Source organism: Apteryx rowi, unplaced genomic scaffold (genome assembly GCF_003343035.1).
Source record: "Apteryx rowi isolate R43461 unplaced genomic scaffold, aptRow1 scaffold_131, whole genome shotgun sequence".
Taxonomy (NCBI): domain Eukaryota; kingdom Metazoa; phylum Chordata; class Aves; order Apterygiformes; family Apterygidae; genus Apteryx; species Apteryx rowi.
Window position 1 is genome coordinate 1,357,488 of NW_020447542.1, and position 16,888 is coordinate 1,374,375.

The 16,888-nt window shown below is 38.4% G+C and overlaps 1 long non-coding RNA gene across 1 annotated transcript in view; it reads right to left on the reverse strand.

Annotated features, from left to right (window-relative positions):
- Positions 1-7,757: 7,757 nt before the first annotated feature.
- LOC112961355 overlaps positions 7,758-16,888 on the reverse strand; it is a 10,027-nt gene continuing 896 nt past the window's right edge. The window contains exons 2-3 of the long non-coding RNA XR_003252000.1: positions 16,634-16,729; positions 7,758-7,962 (exon numbers count right to left, since the gene is read on the reverse strand). This is a non-coding gene — a long non-coding RNA (uncharacterized LOC112961355). The remainder of the gene's footprint in view (positions 7,963-16,633; positions 16,730-16,888) is intronic.

Genomic DNA, 16,888 nt, shown 5'->3' on the forward strand with positions numbered 1-16,888 from the left:
TGTGGGTGCATGTTTGTACTTCTACGTTGTAATTTGTCATCACCTCACTTTTGCCAGTGCCAGAATCTCAGAGCTGTGCTGCAGCCTGGGCCGCTGAAAGGAAATTAAACAAACAAATCCTCCCCCAAAATATTGTTGCTTGTTTATTCTCTTTTAAACCGGGATCATTTCAATGATCCATTTTGCAGTGTGACCCTCCCAATTAGCTGCTCAAAAACAGCTGAGGAACCCTGTGGCATAAGGAAGGAACGAGTAGCCAGGGAGAGGAGTCACTTAAGTCAGCTTTGCCACTTAGGAAAATGTACATAGGACATCACCCACAATAAAACTAACAAGGTCTTCAAGTGCAAAAGAAAAAGATTTAGTCTGGAAGGAGGAGCGTAAAATCCTACATGACTGCTAAAAATCACCAGAGGAAGAAAAAAAAAAGTGACAGCATAACACACTACTGAATCTGACTGTAATCTAATCCTCAGCTTTGCTGGGAGCCCACCAGCTCTGGAATTGTCTCACATGACTAGTGCTCTGCATGTGATCCAAAGGCCTCTGCTTTGCAGTAGAATCTTCAAAGTGAATTGCTGAATGCAACAGATTAAAAAAATACATATTTTAAAAGCTGTAATAGTTATGTATTAAATATGCATTTGTCATATGCAGCCAGTGTGGATTGCATTTGCAGGTGATGATAGCATCATAAGCTAAAAGAGGCTTTGCTAAGGTTGAAAGTATGCTATGTCTTGTTTTTCCTTTGAAAAGACAAAGTGATTTTAAATGTTTTAATTTTCAAAATGACTGCTTTTGCACTCCAACAATGAATTACGGGAAACAGTGCTCAGTGCTCATAAGCAGATGTAAAAATACTTCCAAAACTACTACTAAGCATGACTGGTAAGGGGAGATATAAAGTGAAAAAATGTATCACAGCTTCTAAAGACTTTTTCCAAACTGGGAAAGATGATTAGTGTAAAAGTTATTACAATCCCTTCCTGTTTTTTATTTGAAATATCCTACAGCTAAAAATCTCTTCTCAGACTCTAAAGAAAAAAAATGTAAAGAACAAGTGTAATTGTTATAAATTAGAACTGGAAGCTGAAATAAGACTAATTCAAACTGGAAGTTAAGTACAAACTTTAACAATGAGGGTGTAAAATATTGGAACAAACTATTAAAGTAATTTTTTATGGCCTAATGCCTTCAAATCAAGATTAGATGCCTGTTAGAAGGTATGCTTTACTGCAACATGAATTATTGCAATCAGTATAGGGATAATTGGCAGAAATATAATGACCTGTGCTGTATAGAAGACAAGACTAAATGATCAATAATTTCTTCAGGACTTAACTTTTTCAATCTATGGAAAAATTCTCTGTTTGCTACTGCAAAACCTGCCATTTCGCTAATTGAAGAACATGCATAACCAGCTATTGCACATTTTCTCATTTTATGGATATTACTAATTTCAGCAATATCCCATATCAACAGTCATCTGCCAAAGGCTGGTAATCTGCAGCCTAGCGCACTGTCAGTGTCAAACAAATCAAGAAAAAGAAATTCTGGGTGGGGAAGCAAAGTAGATTAACACAGTTTATAATTATGTGAAACTTTTATTTCTTTAAATAAAGGAGCAGTCCTCCCTCCTCTAGACTCTGGACAATTTATTACAGAGGATTCTTGAAGTGTGATGTGTTGCCAGTATGACTGTAACTGTACAGATTTGTACCTGTCTGTGTGTGTATGTGTGTTTGAGATCACACATCAAAATGTAAATGTAGCAATACATCTGGGATCTGAGGCTACAGCTAGAGTTTACAGTTTCCCAAATTGCTAAGCAGTAGCCCAAATGTGCCGGTGCGCTGAGGTAGAGCCCCTTGTGTGGGGAGAGCGTGCCCGGGCGGGCCTTCAGCTCAGGCCGTTGTCACTTCCAGTCAATTCCTGGGCCTGCTCTGGGACTAAAAGGCATTCTGCCTGCAACCACCCTCTTCTGGGTGCTAGGAGTGTTTGTTAGTACAGCTGTGGGCCTTTCCACACCGTTTCACTGTAGTGCCCAAGGGCATTCTCATGCACATTTAATTTACTAGAACAGACAGTGAGAGTTTCCTGCCTTGGTCATTATTGTATATAGTTGCAGAACTGGCTGCTGTCAGTGAAGGACGCTTCCCAAACTGCTTAAATTATTAATACAGTGTAATAACTGAAGCAGTAATTTAATATATTAAAATGCCTACTTGTTCTGTTACTAGTTTCTTTCCATTAGGGAAGCATTTTCAGATGTACTCAGTGTTAGCTTAATATTGTTCCTGCTAATGTCTGTGAAGTTCCCAGCCTATAAATACGTAATGTCTACAAAAATGTGTGTTTTATCCTGTAACAAGTAGGACACCATAGCTCAGAGTGATAAATAGTGGATATATGTAACTAAAAATCGGTCATATTTCACGTAGACGTATTTCAGTCCATTTTTTGGCTATATACCAAAACCCAACAGGCTTGCTGAGGGAAGGCGTTGCTGCGGAGAGAGCATAGCTACATGTGAGCTTCCTGTCCCGTGGGCCCTCCACATAGCCGTGCTCTACAGCCTTTCACCTCTCTATGCCGACAGGAATGAGAAACCTACTAGGTGTGGACAGGAAGAGTTGCTGGAGGAGAGGTTCATAAACGGCCACAGGTTGTCTGCCTTTTGCTCACAAACTCCAGTACTTGCATATGTACCATACGACCACTGTAAACCTTGTTCTTCCATCGGTTCCCTTTTAAAGGAAGGCGTATTTGAATTACCACATTCTTTGCTGAAGGATTATATCCATTCCAGCCAGTAGTTTTTGTTGTACTGCTTGCAACTCTCGTGATAGAAAAGTATATAACATCAAACCCTGACCAGGGTTTTAAAAGTTGAGCTACCTGTAATTTAGTGACAAAGTTCTCCCCATCTCCTTTCTGTTACACTACAAAGACTTCTTTGCATAACAGATTCATAACATAAATTATATTTGTTCATTCAGTTTTTTCAGCATTTTCATCCTGAGCATATGTGAGGATTTTCTGGCAGCTTCCAGCTAAAGGATGACTGTTAGCACCTCCAGTCAGCCAGGACATGGGCTTGCTTGATTCAAGTGATGATGAGTCATTTCTTTTACATTGTGAAAACAGTTCTTTTTCTTTCTATAGCCTTTGCACAACTGACTTCTTGAGGCCCATGCTCAGTTGGTTGGGTTCATTTTTAAATATTTATGAAGTTTCGTCCCTCTGGCCCTATATGCATTGCTTCCAAATGTATTTGTTACTTCATCAGCACAAAAAAAAATCCCCCAAACAAACAAAAGCACCCTGGAGAATAAGAAATACAACGTTTTGGACTAGTTTGATGTTTGGATAAGAGCTATTGCAATGAATTTCACAGGTATAACACTGCTTGGATGACTTTTGTTAAAACTGAAGCAGCATGTGAAATTAGCTTCAATTTCAACCACATTTCAGCGTTTTCAGGTACACAAGGGTAGTTGCAGCATTTCTGGCAACTCTTTATACCTCATTCCAGCCCAGGGAGCAGTTGAGACCTGGTTTAATCTTAGGGTTGCTAACCTGAACTGGAGAGCCAGCAAGCTCCATAGGAAGCTTATAAAAATGCTGTTTGCAGGGCTCAAAACTGAGTGGTTTCATCCTGGGACTGCTGAGGATTATATATTGCATATTATAAGGCTTGCATTTTCTCTGTTAACTGATTCCTGGTCAAAGGTGGCTGAGAGAAAAATTTAGAGATGCCTGTCTGGATTACCATCACATGCTGGTTTGTTCTGACTACTGCTTGCACACATATTTAAAGAGCGTTCTCTTATCCATGGTTTAAGACTGCATGCTCTTGTAATTCCCTCTTGCGTCCATGTCACTCTCTAATATGTTGATCTGATTTAGAGATTTGACAGATTTATCTGCTTCCCTGAGGCAGAAACACCACTAAAATGAGCAAGGAGCACTGACCTGTGTCCTAAAGCAAACATGCAGCTATATGAATTCATTCAGCAGCACTGAAGAATGTAAATGTCTGCTAGTTTCAGCATTTTTTCAAGTATTTTGCTGTATCAGGAGTTATCTCCAAGCATACAAACAGTTCCACTGCGGTCCCTGGAATCATTGAAAGTTAAGGGTGTGCTTTACCACCTTAAATTTAGGCTTTAAACTGTTCACAAAAGGACTTGCCAACAGCAGAATATTTATCAGYCCCCTCTAATCTACATGGTATCCCTTTTTGATGGAACTGGTATAGCCTTTCCTGCCTCTTTCCTCTTTTTTATAGCTATTAGCTGATTTCTGAATGGAATTCTTGAGATTTGGGTCACTTTCTTGCAGCTGAGTTATATTTAAAAATGAGTCAGACTGGCAGTTTCTGATTGCCAGCTATAATACATTTAAGCACATTTTCATTTAATTTCAAAAGGTAGAGCTTTTTCTTCCAGGTTGTTATGTAATGCCAGCACAATTTCTTTCCAACAAATAAAATATATTTTATCTTTATAAAGGTATACCTAGATCTAACTTACAGTGTTCATGTTTGAAATCTTGCCTGGCTCTGACTAGAAAAGCTGCTTGCATCTGTAGTTGGTAAAGGATTTTGCATACCTAGTGAAAGTGGATGGGAGCTTTAACTTTTGGTGGAAATAGAATTTTATTCACAAGTTTCATACTCTTAGCTATGAACTTTCTTTTCTTTTCATGCTAAGTTCCTTTTTGTTTCTTTTCTTTTCTCTCCCTCTTTTCCAGATAGTTCATGTCAAGTTTTCAAAACAGTGGCATCTATATTTTCATATGCAATTGTGTCTTGGTGATTGTCCAACATATGATGTCTCTGCAGATAAAATAGCTCAACATTGTGGACTTGTGGTCTTCCTGCCAGTTAAACTACCAATGCAGAAAGCCATTGTTTGGTGGCTAGTAGATTGCCTGGGGGTGTTCTTTGCTTGGGAAAAAAAGGTAGTGATGGTAGGACAATACTCTAGGACACAGAATCCAACCATTGCTGGCAGAGTAGTGTGCAGACTATCATATGCCTGATTCTGCTCTCATTCATTTCAATTTTAAACCAATGCAGCACTACTGGAATTATTTCTGATTTATTCCAGTATGAGATCATTGGCCTGTCATTTGTAATGGGAAAAGAGAGAGCTTAATGCAAATGGAAATGCTATTTTTGCTGCAGATTTGTAGTTGCTGAATCACATACAGAAATGTCTTATATCTCTGCAGCATTCTGTGGGATCAGTTTTCATCACCTTGTTGTAATTTAGAAGAAAGTGCATTGAATTATACTGGAGTAAATCTGTTGTGCAGGAAAGAAGCAAATGCCCAGTCACTGTTATGCTACCCGTGGATGAAAGTCTCTAGAGACTTGACAGATACTGTGCTCTTACAAATTCATTTTTGGGACAGGCTCCAACACTAGGGAAAAAGCTATAGCAAGAGATTGACTCTGATGTTGAAGAACAGAGGATTTAAAGGACAAGCTGTGGGCTGCTGATTGATTTCTTGAAAAATACATATCCAGGTACAGTTAGCATTAGTGCACCAATACAGAGCCATAACCATATACCTGCAGTCAGGGAATACCAGCCATTTGGTCCAGTTAAAGGTCCTGTTGGGAAAGAAGAAAATCCAGTTCTGCAAGTGTCTGAAGCTTCTGCTGTCTTTCAGAAAACTCACAGTTTGCCCATCTGAAATCTTAAATGTGGAGACAAGTGCTGGCCTTTGGCCCCAGCAACTAAACTGTTACTGTAAGAAATCAGAGACAGATTTGCCGAATATACAACCAGATCTGAGGCACTAGAGAAGGAAATATCTGTCTAGCCTGGATTATTCCAGCTTTTAGGAAAACTCTTTCCTGATGCAACAACACAGTTGACTCGTTAACCCAGAGAATGAAAAGAGACATCCAGTCTCAATCCAGTTGATTTAACAGACTGGGCTTGAAAGATTTTAAGTTGTTGGCTAGTCAAATAAAGTGGTGTGAGGATGTGGGAGATCTATGGCTATCTAGAAGCCAGTCACTACCCGTGGCTACCATGAGTAGCAATTATTTGTAATAACTGCTGATTTTTCAGTTTGAAAAACATTACCTCTCTACCTGTTTCGCTGTTAGGCTAGAACTTGTCAGGGCTAGTATTTTAAAGAATTGGATTTCTGTGACAATTTAGCTGCTGTCTTCGGTAAACTCTACCAAGACTGAAGAATGGGACATTGCAGAAAAAATGTTGTCTCCAAGAATAAATTTGTTCCAGGAGAGAGGTAAACACTTAAGATTAATACTGGTAGAAAGGTCAATAACACTTAGATGAAATGACTTTTCCTCAAAAAAGGCCTGACACTGAGAAATATCTTATAATAATCGACAGCTGGATGATTAGGACACATCCCTGGGGTCTTGAACACATGATTTTGAGTCTGTGAGATTTACAGGAGAGTCTTGAACTTAGGTCTTCTCCAAGCCCAGCAAACACCCTAGCCATAAGGCTATAGGCTATGTTGTAGTAAGGCACTTTCCATCTCTTGGTGCAAAGCAGTTTGCCGGAGCTTTGTGTAAACACTTTGTATAAACAATTAACTGGTCATTAGAATAGGGATTTGAAACCACCTTCTGGCTTTACGTATGAACACTTTATGCCTGAAACCACTGAGTCATTCTCCCTATGGACTAATGGATATTTATTTATTTACAGAAAGTAAAATAGTTTTAATCAAGAGAGAAAGAGAGAGACAAATATTGGCTCTATACTTCCCCTTCCTATCCTTCTGTCATTTGGGAAATGAAAAATGAGCTAGTAACAGCAATACATTAATAGAAGCATTATTACTTGAATTAAGGCGACTACTGGCTTTTACGATTGTAGGTTTCATCTTCTTATAGATTAAGTCAAATGTGTTATTTTCTGCTAATATTAGTCATTAATATTAATTTCTAAAGTATTTTTGCATTTGGGATTTTGATGTTTGTTTCAACAGAGAGACACTGTGGAAAAACTTAAATTGCTTTTAACATGGTCAGACTTTCATCCATTTTTTTCCCCTGAATTTTGAGTATTTGTGGGGTACTTGGCTTGCCCATATATGTTAGTGCGACATAACTGTACAAGCTTTTGTTTGTAAAACAAAAAAGTTTGTTTGTAAATAAAAAAACAAAAGTTGGTAAAAACTCAAATATTTGCTGAGCATTACACATTACTTAAAATACTTTGCAGAAGTATTTTACTTCTCTCACTGCACTCTCAGCTCCATCTGGCTGAAATTATTTCAAGTGGTGTCAGAAGAAAATAAATTGTCGTTTGAACAAAGACTCTGATTCCACGGGCCCATCTGTAGATGGATATGTGCTTGCCATAATCTTTATTTTCATGTAGTTCTAGGGAAAAATGGTATTGTGAAGTGGCCCATATATATTTGGTAATTCTGTAGCCCTTATGAATGCAGAACTTCCATTAAAGTCAGTGGTGATTTTTGTTATGGAAGAACTCCTTTAACTTACATCTGACTTCATCCTGTGTCCATTTGTGGACGTTATCCTATGGAGAATTGGGACATCCAGCTCAGGTGCGAAGGGCACTGAGAGCCTCCTTCCTGAGAAGGAAGAAACTAAAGAAGACCAAACTTTAGTGAACCACAACAGGCGACAAATGAAAAACAGAAAAAAAGTGTTAAAATGACATGTACATACCACAGCTTCTCTTAAAGTATTCTTTATTGCAATGACCACCAATACAGCAGGCAAACTGAGTTGTCAGACAGATCAGAGCTATAATAGAGAGAGCCACATGCAGTCCAGTCTTGTCCCACACAGCAGCTGGCACTTCTCTTCATGGTTGTAGACGTATGCACCTCTATATTACCTATACTTTAGAGGGATCACACATCTATATCCAGTTTCTTGTGTCTGACGATATCAATCTCATTTGCATCTCATTAAGAAAGATGGGACATGCTCTATTAAAATAAAAAGTTGCAACCATCATTGTGATACAGAGAAACCAGGAAACAATCTCATGCTGGAGATACCCAGCTGGTGTCCTTTTCACAGCAGATTTTTCAGCCCCTCCTTCTTTCCTCCATTCAGCTACCTTTACAAGGGCCAAAATCTACAGCCTATAAACAGTAACCAAGAGCAATGGAAACCTTTGTTACATTTTTGTCTGTGATAGTGTGACACAGGATATTCTATTTTAGATGTCACAGCCTTTTTGAATCATATTATGATATTCTCAGTTTTTGTTAAAATTTGTGGCTAATTACATTTTGGTTCGACTACCTGATTTATAGCAGCTGGAAAACCAATCCCTCATCTCTTAATAGTGATGTTAATTCTAACCATTTTCCAATGTTCTTAATTCAGGAACCTTGTTTAGACTCTTTCATTTAAATACTGATTATTAATTTGAGACTATGCTCACAATTAATAATGTCAATGCTATTACTTGTAAAAAAGGCTTGGAAGCCATTTCTCTATGTAAATATCAGAAAGAAGGATGCAAGAGAAACTTAATTATTATACAGAAGTAGGAGTTTGCTTCAAACTGTACATGCATTGAGTAAGCTAGTGCAAGGAGAGAGAAACACAGCCTATAGTAGTAGTTACTGATAATGTTCTTCTGAACAGTGGGACTAAAAGCAATAAGTAAATTAGTTGCCCAAGTGAAAAATTTACATTTACTGAAATGAATTTTGTCAGGAAAAAGATTTAAATTTACAGGCCCTCTTCACAAAGTTAGGTCTCCTTGGGCAACGCTTCCAAGAGAAATGACAAAAACATGGCAGTCCAGGTTATGAGAAGAAGAGCTTAGAGAGCTAGAGAAGCTGCCATATGATGAGAAAAGACTGGAGTAATTCTGTTCGGATGGAACCTTGCTAGAAAGAGGTGTCACAGAGGTAGTTAAGAAAATGGGTAGAGAAGGTATTTCAGGCTTTTCTTAATACACAAATAGAAAGTTAGCTAATAAAAATGTAAAAACTCATTTATAATCCTTTACACAACACATAATTGAACTATTCAACTCATTGCCAAATGTGGAATAAAGGCCAAGAGCAAAGTGTGTTTTCTTTTTTAAACTGACATTTTTATGACCTTAATTACATTAGGGTAAAAATGTATATAAAGAGATATGAATAGATGCCTACTTGTTTTCAGACATACATTAATCATGAACTGTGTGGGATTAGGAAATATTTCAGTAATTTCCCCAGTAGGTATATTGTGCATAATTGTACAGTGGGGTTTTACGTCTTCGTTTGAACTTCCTATTTCTGGCCACTTAGGGGTAGAGACAGATCACTTGTCTCAATGAGTGGAGCTTCTCCCAGCTGCAGGTTGCACTTAGCCTACATGGGCTTCAGACTAAAAGTGATGAGGCCAAATCTCTTTCTGAGTTATCCTGACAAAGCCCCTTGGATTTCAGTAATTTCAATCCAATTTATACTTTTTGTAGTTTAAAAGAAAAATTGCACTTTAGTGTCTGGAAGAGCCAGACACAGTGCCCTGACCCCACAGGAGTTAAAAGGCAGGTTTTCTGGTGACAGAAATAAAGGACAGAATTTTCTCTCTGTTTTTTGAACCTTACATACTTTATCTGTCACTTAGTGAGTGAGCAGATGGAAGTCCTCACAGAGGAAAATGTTTAAAATATGAACCCCTAAATGAATATCCACAATTTGAGCTGTGTAAGGAATCTAATGGGCATTTTTTCCCCCCTGTGATCCTCTGTTATGTGATTTAGAGCCAAACAGATTATTAACTTGAATCAAATTATTGCCAGCACAAAGAGTCATAAATATCTTCTTCCTCCGCTCTAGTCTCTCTCATTGTCTTGTAATAATCAAATACAAGTTAATTTATCCCCACGATGGCAATGTTACTCTGACATCAAGATAAACAAAAACAGATTTGTGCATTTGTGCAGAAAACAATTTACTCTCTTTTTCCTTTCAAAAGCCTTAGCCAGCATAATTACTTACCAAAGTCCCATGGAAACAGAAATGGAAAATAGGCACAATGCAATTGAATTCAAGGGCAATATCACAATATTGATTTCTTATTGCAAAAGGAATATGATGTAGAAGAGAACTGATACCAAGTGAACAGATACATGAAATATATATATGACTGTAGTGTTAATTTTCATGGAACTCTCTTTAGAAAGATCTAAGAATAACTTTTATAGATTGAGTTTTTAGTGAATAAACTATGTTGTGTCTTGGTTCACATGGTTAGAGTGGTGGGCAGGGGAGGGAAGAATGCCCCATAGAGCCTTGCTCCCAGGATTCAGACAGGGAGGAGGAGAGAGATTTTTGCCATACTGCTTTTTCCTCTTGAGGAGATGGACAGAAACAGGTAAGAACTGGCAGTTTATTTTCCTCTCTGGACAAGTGGAAAAGAAGAAGTGAATTGCTTCTCTCAGAGACGTAACTCTATGCTTCATAGCAGTAATGCAATTATATATTGCCCCAGAGTACAGGTGAAAGAAGGCTTATCTAGCCTATCATGACTAACATAAAATGTGTGTTAGGAAGAGAAACTGTGAAGATCTTGAGGGATACATGATGTACAGGATACATAAAATATATTGTGACTCTTTTGTATGAACAGTTACAGAGATAAAATTATTGGAAAAAAAAGAGATGAAGGGACTGGTTTGTCAGAACTTTATTAACATCCTGTTGTCAGATTTTGTTTTATAGTAGTAAAGATACTAGTGCTCTAATGCTGAGTTCTTGGGTATAAGGTAATTGGAGACAGCATCTAACAAAAGTCATAAGGGCTAGCTTTACAACTAAGTTCATTAGTGCAACTTATGTGCCCATGGACAAAATTTAGATCCACAAGAACCCTGCTTGTAGATGGATTCCTATAAGTTTTAGCAGAATACCATGCATTGCAACTGTACTTTACAGACTCCATGGGAGGCACTGTCATTCAGATAGCACTGAGGGCCCCAAAATGTGACCCCATTGGGTCAGACAAGATTAAATGGGAGGAACTAATAACTAGATGATCTTTTGCCAGAAAAAGTTTTACTTATTTTGAATCAGATTTAGTGATAACATAAACTGCAGTGAGGGAATCTGGATGACCATTGCAACTGGAAAGAGAATGTTGACTGTGTGGCACATGGGATGAAGTCCCTGATGGTACAGAAGTTTTGCCTAGCACCTAGGAGCTTATAAAGAGCGATTAATAGAATAGGAGAGCAGAGAGGAAAAAAACATTGGAAAAGAAGGTCCTGACTAATGTCATAAAGGAACAGCACCAGGACTCATGAAACAACACCAGAAACCATACTCTCCTATGGTGATGTTTAAGATGTGATCAAATCTCACTTAACTGTAGCTTTGCTTCTTTGTGGTAGACATAGAGTCTATTTGACTTACCTTGATAGTAAAGTCGCCTCTTAGGTTATATAGTGTGTTACTCTCTGTGTGTTTTGCAGCACCATGGTAAACTAGAATATCTGTTTGCCCTCATTGTATGTTTTCCCTTACCTGCTTCCTTTACGAATCAGCTACTGTATGGATTGAAAGTCCATCAGCCAGCTGTCCCATCAGGTGAGTGGCAGTGACCCTCAGTTGGTATGAACTGCTGCTCATCCTCAGCCTGGAGATGCCCAGGACTTCCCTGGTTAACTCAAGAGGAACCCACATTCTTGCTGCCATGAATACACAGAACTGATTATTTTCTGGCAACACCAAGCTCACACCTAAGCTCCAGTTGGATTCACAGAGTAGACACTCTCTGGCCTCTGGGGCCCAATCCAGCTAGTCCCATTCAAAACATAAGCAAGAGGAGATGGTAGCGGTCCCTCCCATCACCTTATACCCAAGAACCCATGATTCTTTTAACTACTAGAAAATAGTTTGAGGTTTCTAGCTCTGCTGGTAGAAGTAGATGTCTGAACTACTTTGCTGAAAACAGGTTAAGCAACCATCCTCTCCCTATAATTTGCAATGAAAAGCGTTGAAAGGCTGCATGCTCAATGTGCCAGCTTTTATGAATCAATTTTTTGAGGACCTCCGAACTCCCTTTGTTATGTAGGAATCCCAGGTGCTTAACTTAGCCTGAACCTTGCTGGTTAGCAGGACGCTTAAAAGTTAATGAACAGCAGCAATGAGTCTGCCCTTATGTTGCACAGTTACTGTAAACTGACAGTATGGGCTGCTACTGGAGGGGCAGTCCTGCCTTCCACCATGTCCCCAGCCAAAGACTCTCACCTACCTCAGCACTTGCAGTTGCTTCCACTAGGCAACAACTTCATAATGAAAAAGAAAAGCTTTTCAGCCAATTAATTCCTCAAGAGCACATTTACTTCCAACAAAGACAAAAACCTTCCTCCATGAGTGGAGTCCCAGGTTCCTGAGAAGGCTTGGCGGTTTAGTACTCTGCCAGCTAATGGCATCGGTAAAGGAGGTGAATAGTTTAGGAAACACAGTATCCTCATGGTCTTTTTCAAGGTCACTCTTTAAAGGCAGAGTCAATAAGGCTCTGTGTTTAGGCATGACTTCTATAGGTAAAATAAATTGTTTCTCAGTTAAGGGGATAAAGTTAGTCTGCAAAGATCAGATCTTCCTAAAATTTAATTTCTACACATCAACTCTGCTTTTTCCATACAGTATTTTTTAAATAATAATGTCATATACATTTTAATGTAAACAGATTAAAAGTAATTCATAATAAAATCTTTTTTTGAAAAAAATATGTTTGAATTAATATACTACTGAACTCCAATCAATACTATTGAACTCCAGTCTTGAAGTATGCATCAAACAGTAGAGTTTATATCCTTTATAAGCAATGATGTTTGAACTAGAACTGACATCTTTATTAATTAAGGAGACAATGATCCTACATAATTTATTTTTGATCTCTAGTATAGTATGAAAGCTCTGACATGAGAACAGTAGAGGAAGTCCTCAGTTTTTATGATCTTAAAACTGAGTTGAAAGATTCAAGTACCTTAACTTTATTTTGGAAAATAATGATAAACTGGTTTAGTTTAGCCAAAATAAGAAAAACGTCTTCTCATTTCCCTAGCTAAACTTTTACAGGTGTCAAATTTAGATGTTTTTCTTAATTTGTTATTATTCCAAAATAATTTCTCTCTTATTTTGTCTTTTTTGGAGTGACAAAATATATATATGTAAGCTGCAAAAATGGCTATTGCAATAAAAATCTTCTGAGCATAATTCTCCTTAAGCTGCTCATTGTATAAAGTTCCTTCTCATTTAGAAGTTATTTTATAATATTTCCAGGGTGGGGAGGGGAGGAACAAATCAAAAAGCTTGAATGTATCCATTAGAAATATTAAATAAAGTAACTAGTAAGTGAAAAAATAAAGTAGGAAGCTTAAAAAATGCTTGCAAAGGTTGGACTGGATTGACAGTATTGTTTAAACAATCATGCAAATATTGTTCAATACCTGGAAAAAATGCTTAAGATCTAGAATATTACTGGAATCTAGTATGTATTGTCAGCAAATGCTTTCAGCCAGTTGTATATTTTTTTATAAGATGAATGTGAATGTTAAATAAATAGATGGAATAATCTTAATTAGCTACTAGGAAAAGTCTGATTTAACCAAGAAGCTGCTTAGTGCTAGTCAGCAATTTTAGAACTGTATAGCAGATGTTATTAGGATGATTTATTTTGCAAACTACAGTGGGGAAAAAAATACTTTTGAGGTGATATTTTTAATTCAATTACAAATGTCAGGCTACAGCCTTCTAAAAAGCATTGAGCCAGATTCTGGATTCTCAGGACTGCATTGCACCACACAGGTGATTCTTAACCAGCTACAAAATATTTCCTCACAAAGACCAGCTCCTCGTGCGCCAGCTCTGTATATTGCTCTCTCTTGTCTCTGACACAGGAGATGTGCTGATAAAAACCTGTGTGTAGCGGGAACATTGCTTTGTTCTCTGCGGCATGATTAGAGTTGACTAAGTAGATTTCCCAGAGTTTCTCCGGAATGAAGTCCCTGCTCAGCAGCTTAAGTATCAAGAAAATACACAAATGGTTAACAGACAATATTGCAGATCTTCCCTTATCATAGCTGCACTGGGTACAGAAGGGACAAGGCAGAAGGTTTAGCCTAAACTGAAGCTTTTCCAGAATCTCAGAATTTTCGGAAGTTTATATAAACTTATGTTTGAACAAATATGCTTGAAAATCTCTCTCCTCCATAGAATAATAATATTAAAGTGAACCTCATTTAAAACTCACCCTAAATCTCTAGATTTGCATAAAGACTGACCCATCATAAGGGTAGCAGGGTATCACAAATAACAGCTTCACTTCAGTGATGCCATTTGGATATACATAACATGTATTCATTTTGGAAGAAAAAAAGATCACCTCCTATTGTGTTACTCCTGAGACTGTGAGGTGGGTTATGCTGAGTTATGCTATAATTTTAGGTACTACTGTAAGCTCTTGGCAGAGAAAGGCATATAAATACTTATGTGTCTACTTTGTGTCTGGTTTTAGTAAAAATGATGAACATGAGAGCAGTGATAAGATAAATGAATGGGATGAGAACAGGACAGTGGAAATTGCAGTCAACTCATCATTGTCTGGGATGATAGGGGCAACTGGAATATCTGAGGTAATGGAAAGCATGGTTAATAACACGGGAACATAATGGACTGACTTGCTAATATTCTGAGATGGTGGTTATTCCTCTGGGTTATGGGGCCCACATTATATAGTGGGTTCTAACAAAATAAATAGAGCAATGAAGAGGGAGCAGAAACCTGACTGGGCTCCGTGCAGAGCCACCAGAGGCCTGACTGAGTCAGCAGCATGCGAACCTGGCCGTGCTGCTCTCAAGACCTGCTGAAGCCAGGAAGCAGCACAGCTGCTTTGGCATGACTGGCACCAGAGCTAACAAATCTCGCCACGCCTGAGCTCAGGTATATGGCCCCGTGGGCCAGAGCTAATCAGCTCTGAGCCGAATGAGAAGGTGAGAAACAGTCGAGTGGCTCAGCAAGACTGAGCTCACTTTTGCTTCTGCTTAGTGCCAGTTGTGATTCAAAGTAAAGGCCAAGGATGTGGAAAGAACTGTGTAAATTAGAGGAGAGTGGTACACGACCAGCTAGGGAGTTACAATAGATTTTGAAAGATTTCTAATCAGGAGAAAAGTTTTTATATAGCCCCCTGAAAATCGACAAACAAACCTTAAATGTTTTAAGATAGAACTTGATAAATTTAGGGAAAAGATAATGAGATAGCACTCAGTGGTGATCCAGAAGTTGGAAATTTAGGCTTGTTTATTGTGCTATTGCACTGAATTTGTACTGTCTTAATTCCAAGGAGACTAAATGTAGGCTTGAAGAGGGATTTTCTCCCCTCTTAATACATAAATTGGATGTCCTCTAGGGCTTCAGGAATTGGCCATAGCTACAGGACACAGGGAATGATTCTGCTGCTGGTTCTGGAAGCCACTCAGGTTCCTGGCTGGCTCATCTTGCTCACAAAGTCAGGACTAAACAGATTGCCAGATTTGGAATCATTTTGCTCCAGATTTGTCTGGCTGAAAGCTACAGGACTACAACACCAGCAATGCCCTTAAATTTTTCGGTTCCCTTCTTACAGTTTTTGGCCTGTTGCACTACAAAGCCTAAAGTTGCTACAGATTATTGTAAAACGTTTTGTGGTTTATGAAAAGTGAGATATGTGAAGCAGGTATTCTGAAGTGGATCTCTCATAGCAAAATGTGTGTGCTTACGTGGAGGGGAGAGGGTTCGATGGCAGAGTCCGCTCAGCCATGAAATTCCTATTCTCTTTTCTGCATTTTAAAGTTATAGCAGTTCTTCAAAAGGTGTTTGAACAGAGTGGAGTGGTGCTAATTTCTGTTGGCTCTATTTCCAAGATACCTAATGAGAAAATTTAAGAAGGCTGTAGCTGGTAGGTTGTCTCCTGGCAATCTTCTCTTCCACCTGTTTGGAAGCTCTCCCACAGAAAACTGCACATACTGGATCAGTTTCAGTGAACTGAAAACATTAATTTCCTTAGCTCCCTAGTAAAGCTTATTCGGATTGAAACCGTTAGTGGAATATATTTTCTTTTTTAACACAAGCGCTCTATTTTATCCTGCTGAATGGAGGAAAAAAAAATCCTTTTCAAACCAAAGTGTAATATGCAACCGCATGAACAAAACACTGCAATCAAATTGTAACATTTCAGTTTCACTCTGACAAATAGATAATACAGTCATAATCTGAGAGCATCAAGGGTGTAGCCCTTCCCATTTCTGAAGTGCGTAAAACGAAATTGTGAAAGAAAGCATCTTCTACCATGATTGTTAATGCTTTTTCTTTTCGTACTTATTGAAGAACCTCTTGTTTGCTGCAGCTATGTCATAACTGAACAACATTAACTAATATTTTAATTGATTTTTTTAAAGTTGTGCGGTGTTAGGGTTTCATTTGCTCTCAAATCAGCTTGGATTATATGAGACTATGGCTTTTCTTTAAGGATTTCCCTAGTTGCTTCACCTAGGTTATCTAAACACATTAGCACCTCATTTAGTTGTTTAAAAGTTTAAACAGCATTTTGCTGTTTAAATGCTTAGTAGGATTAAAGACGCTATTACATCAAAAGAGTGAGTTTTACCTTCGTCTACATCTTCCACCTCCTACTCCCTCCCCTTCCTTCATGGCTGCCTAAATTGCCTCTCCATTTAATTCAGAGTGAAATGACTTTCAGTGGCTGGGAAAAAAATCCAAAAAGCAGAGCCGATTTAAAAGGTTTCAAGCGCAAAAGGACCCCGCTGGTTGTTCTCGGCGAGAAGCGGCTGGGGTTGACCTCGCTTGGCCATGTTAGTGCAAAACACCTCTGAAGCCGGTCTCTGCAAGCGCCCGAGCGCGC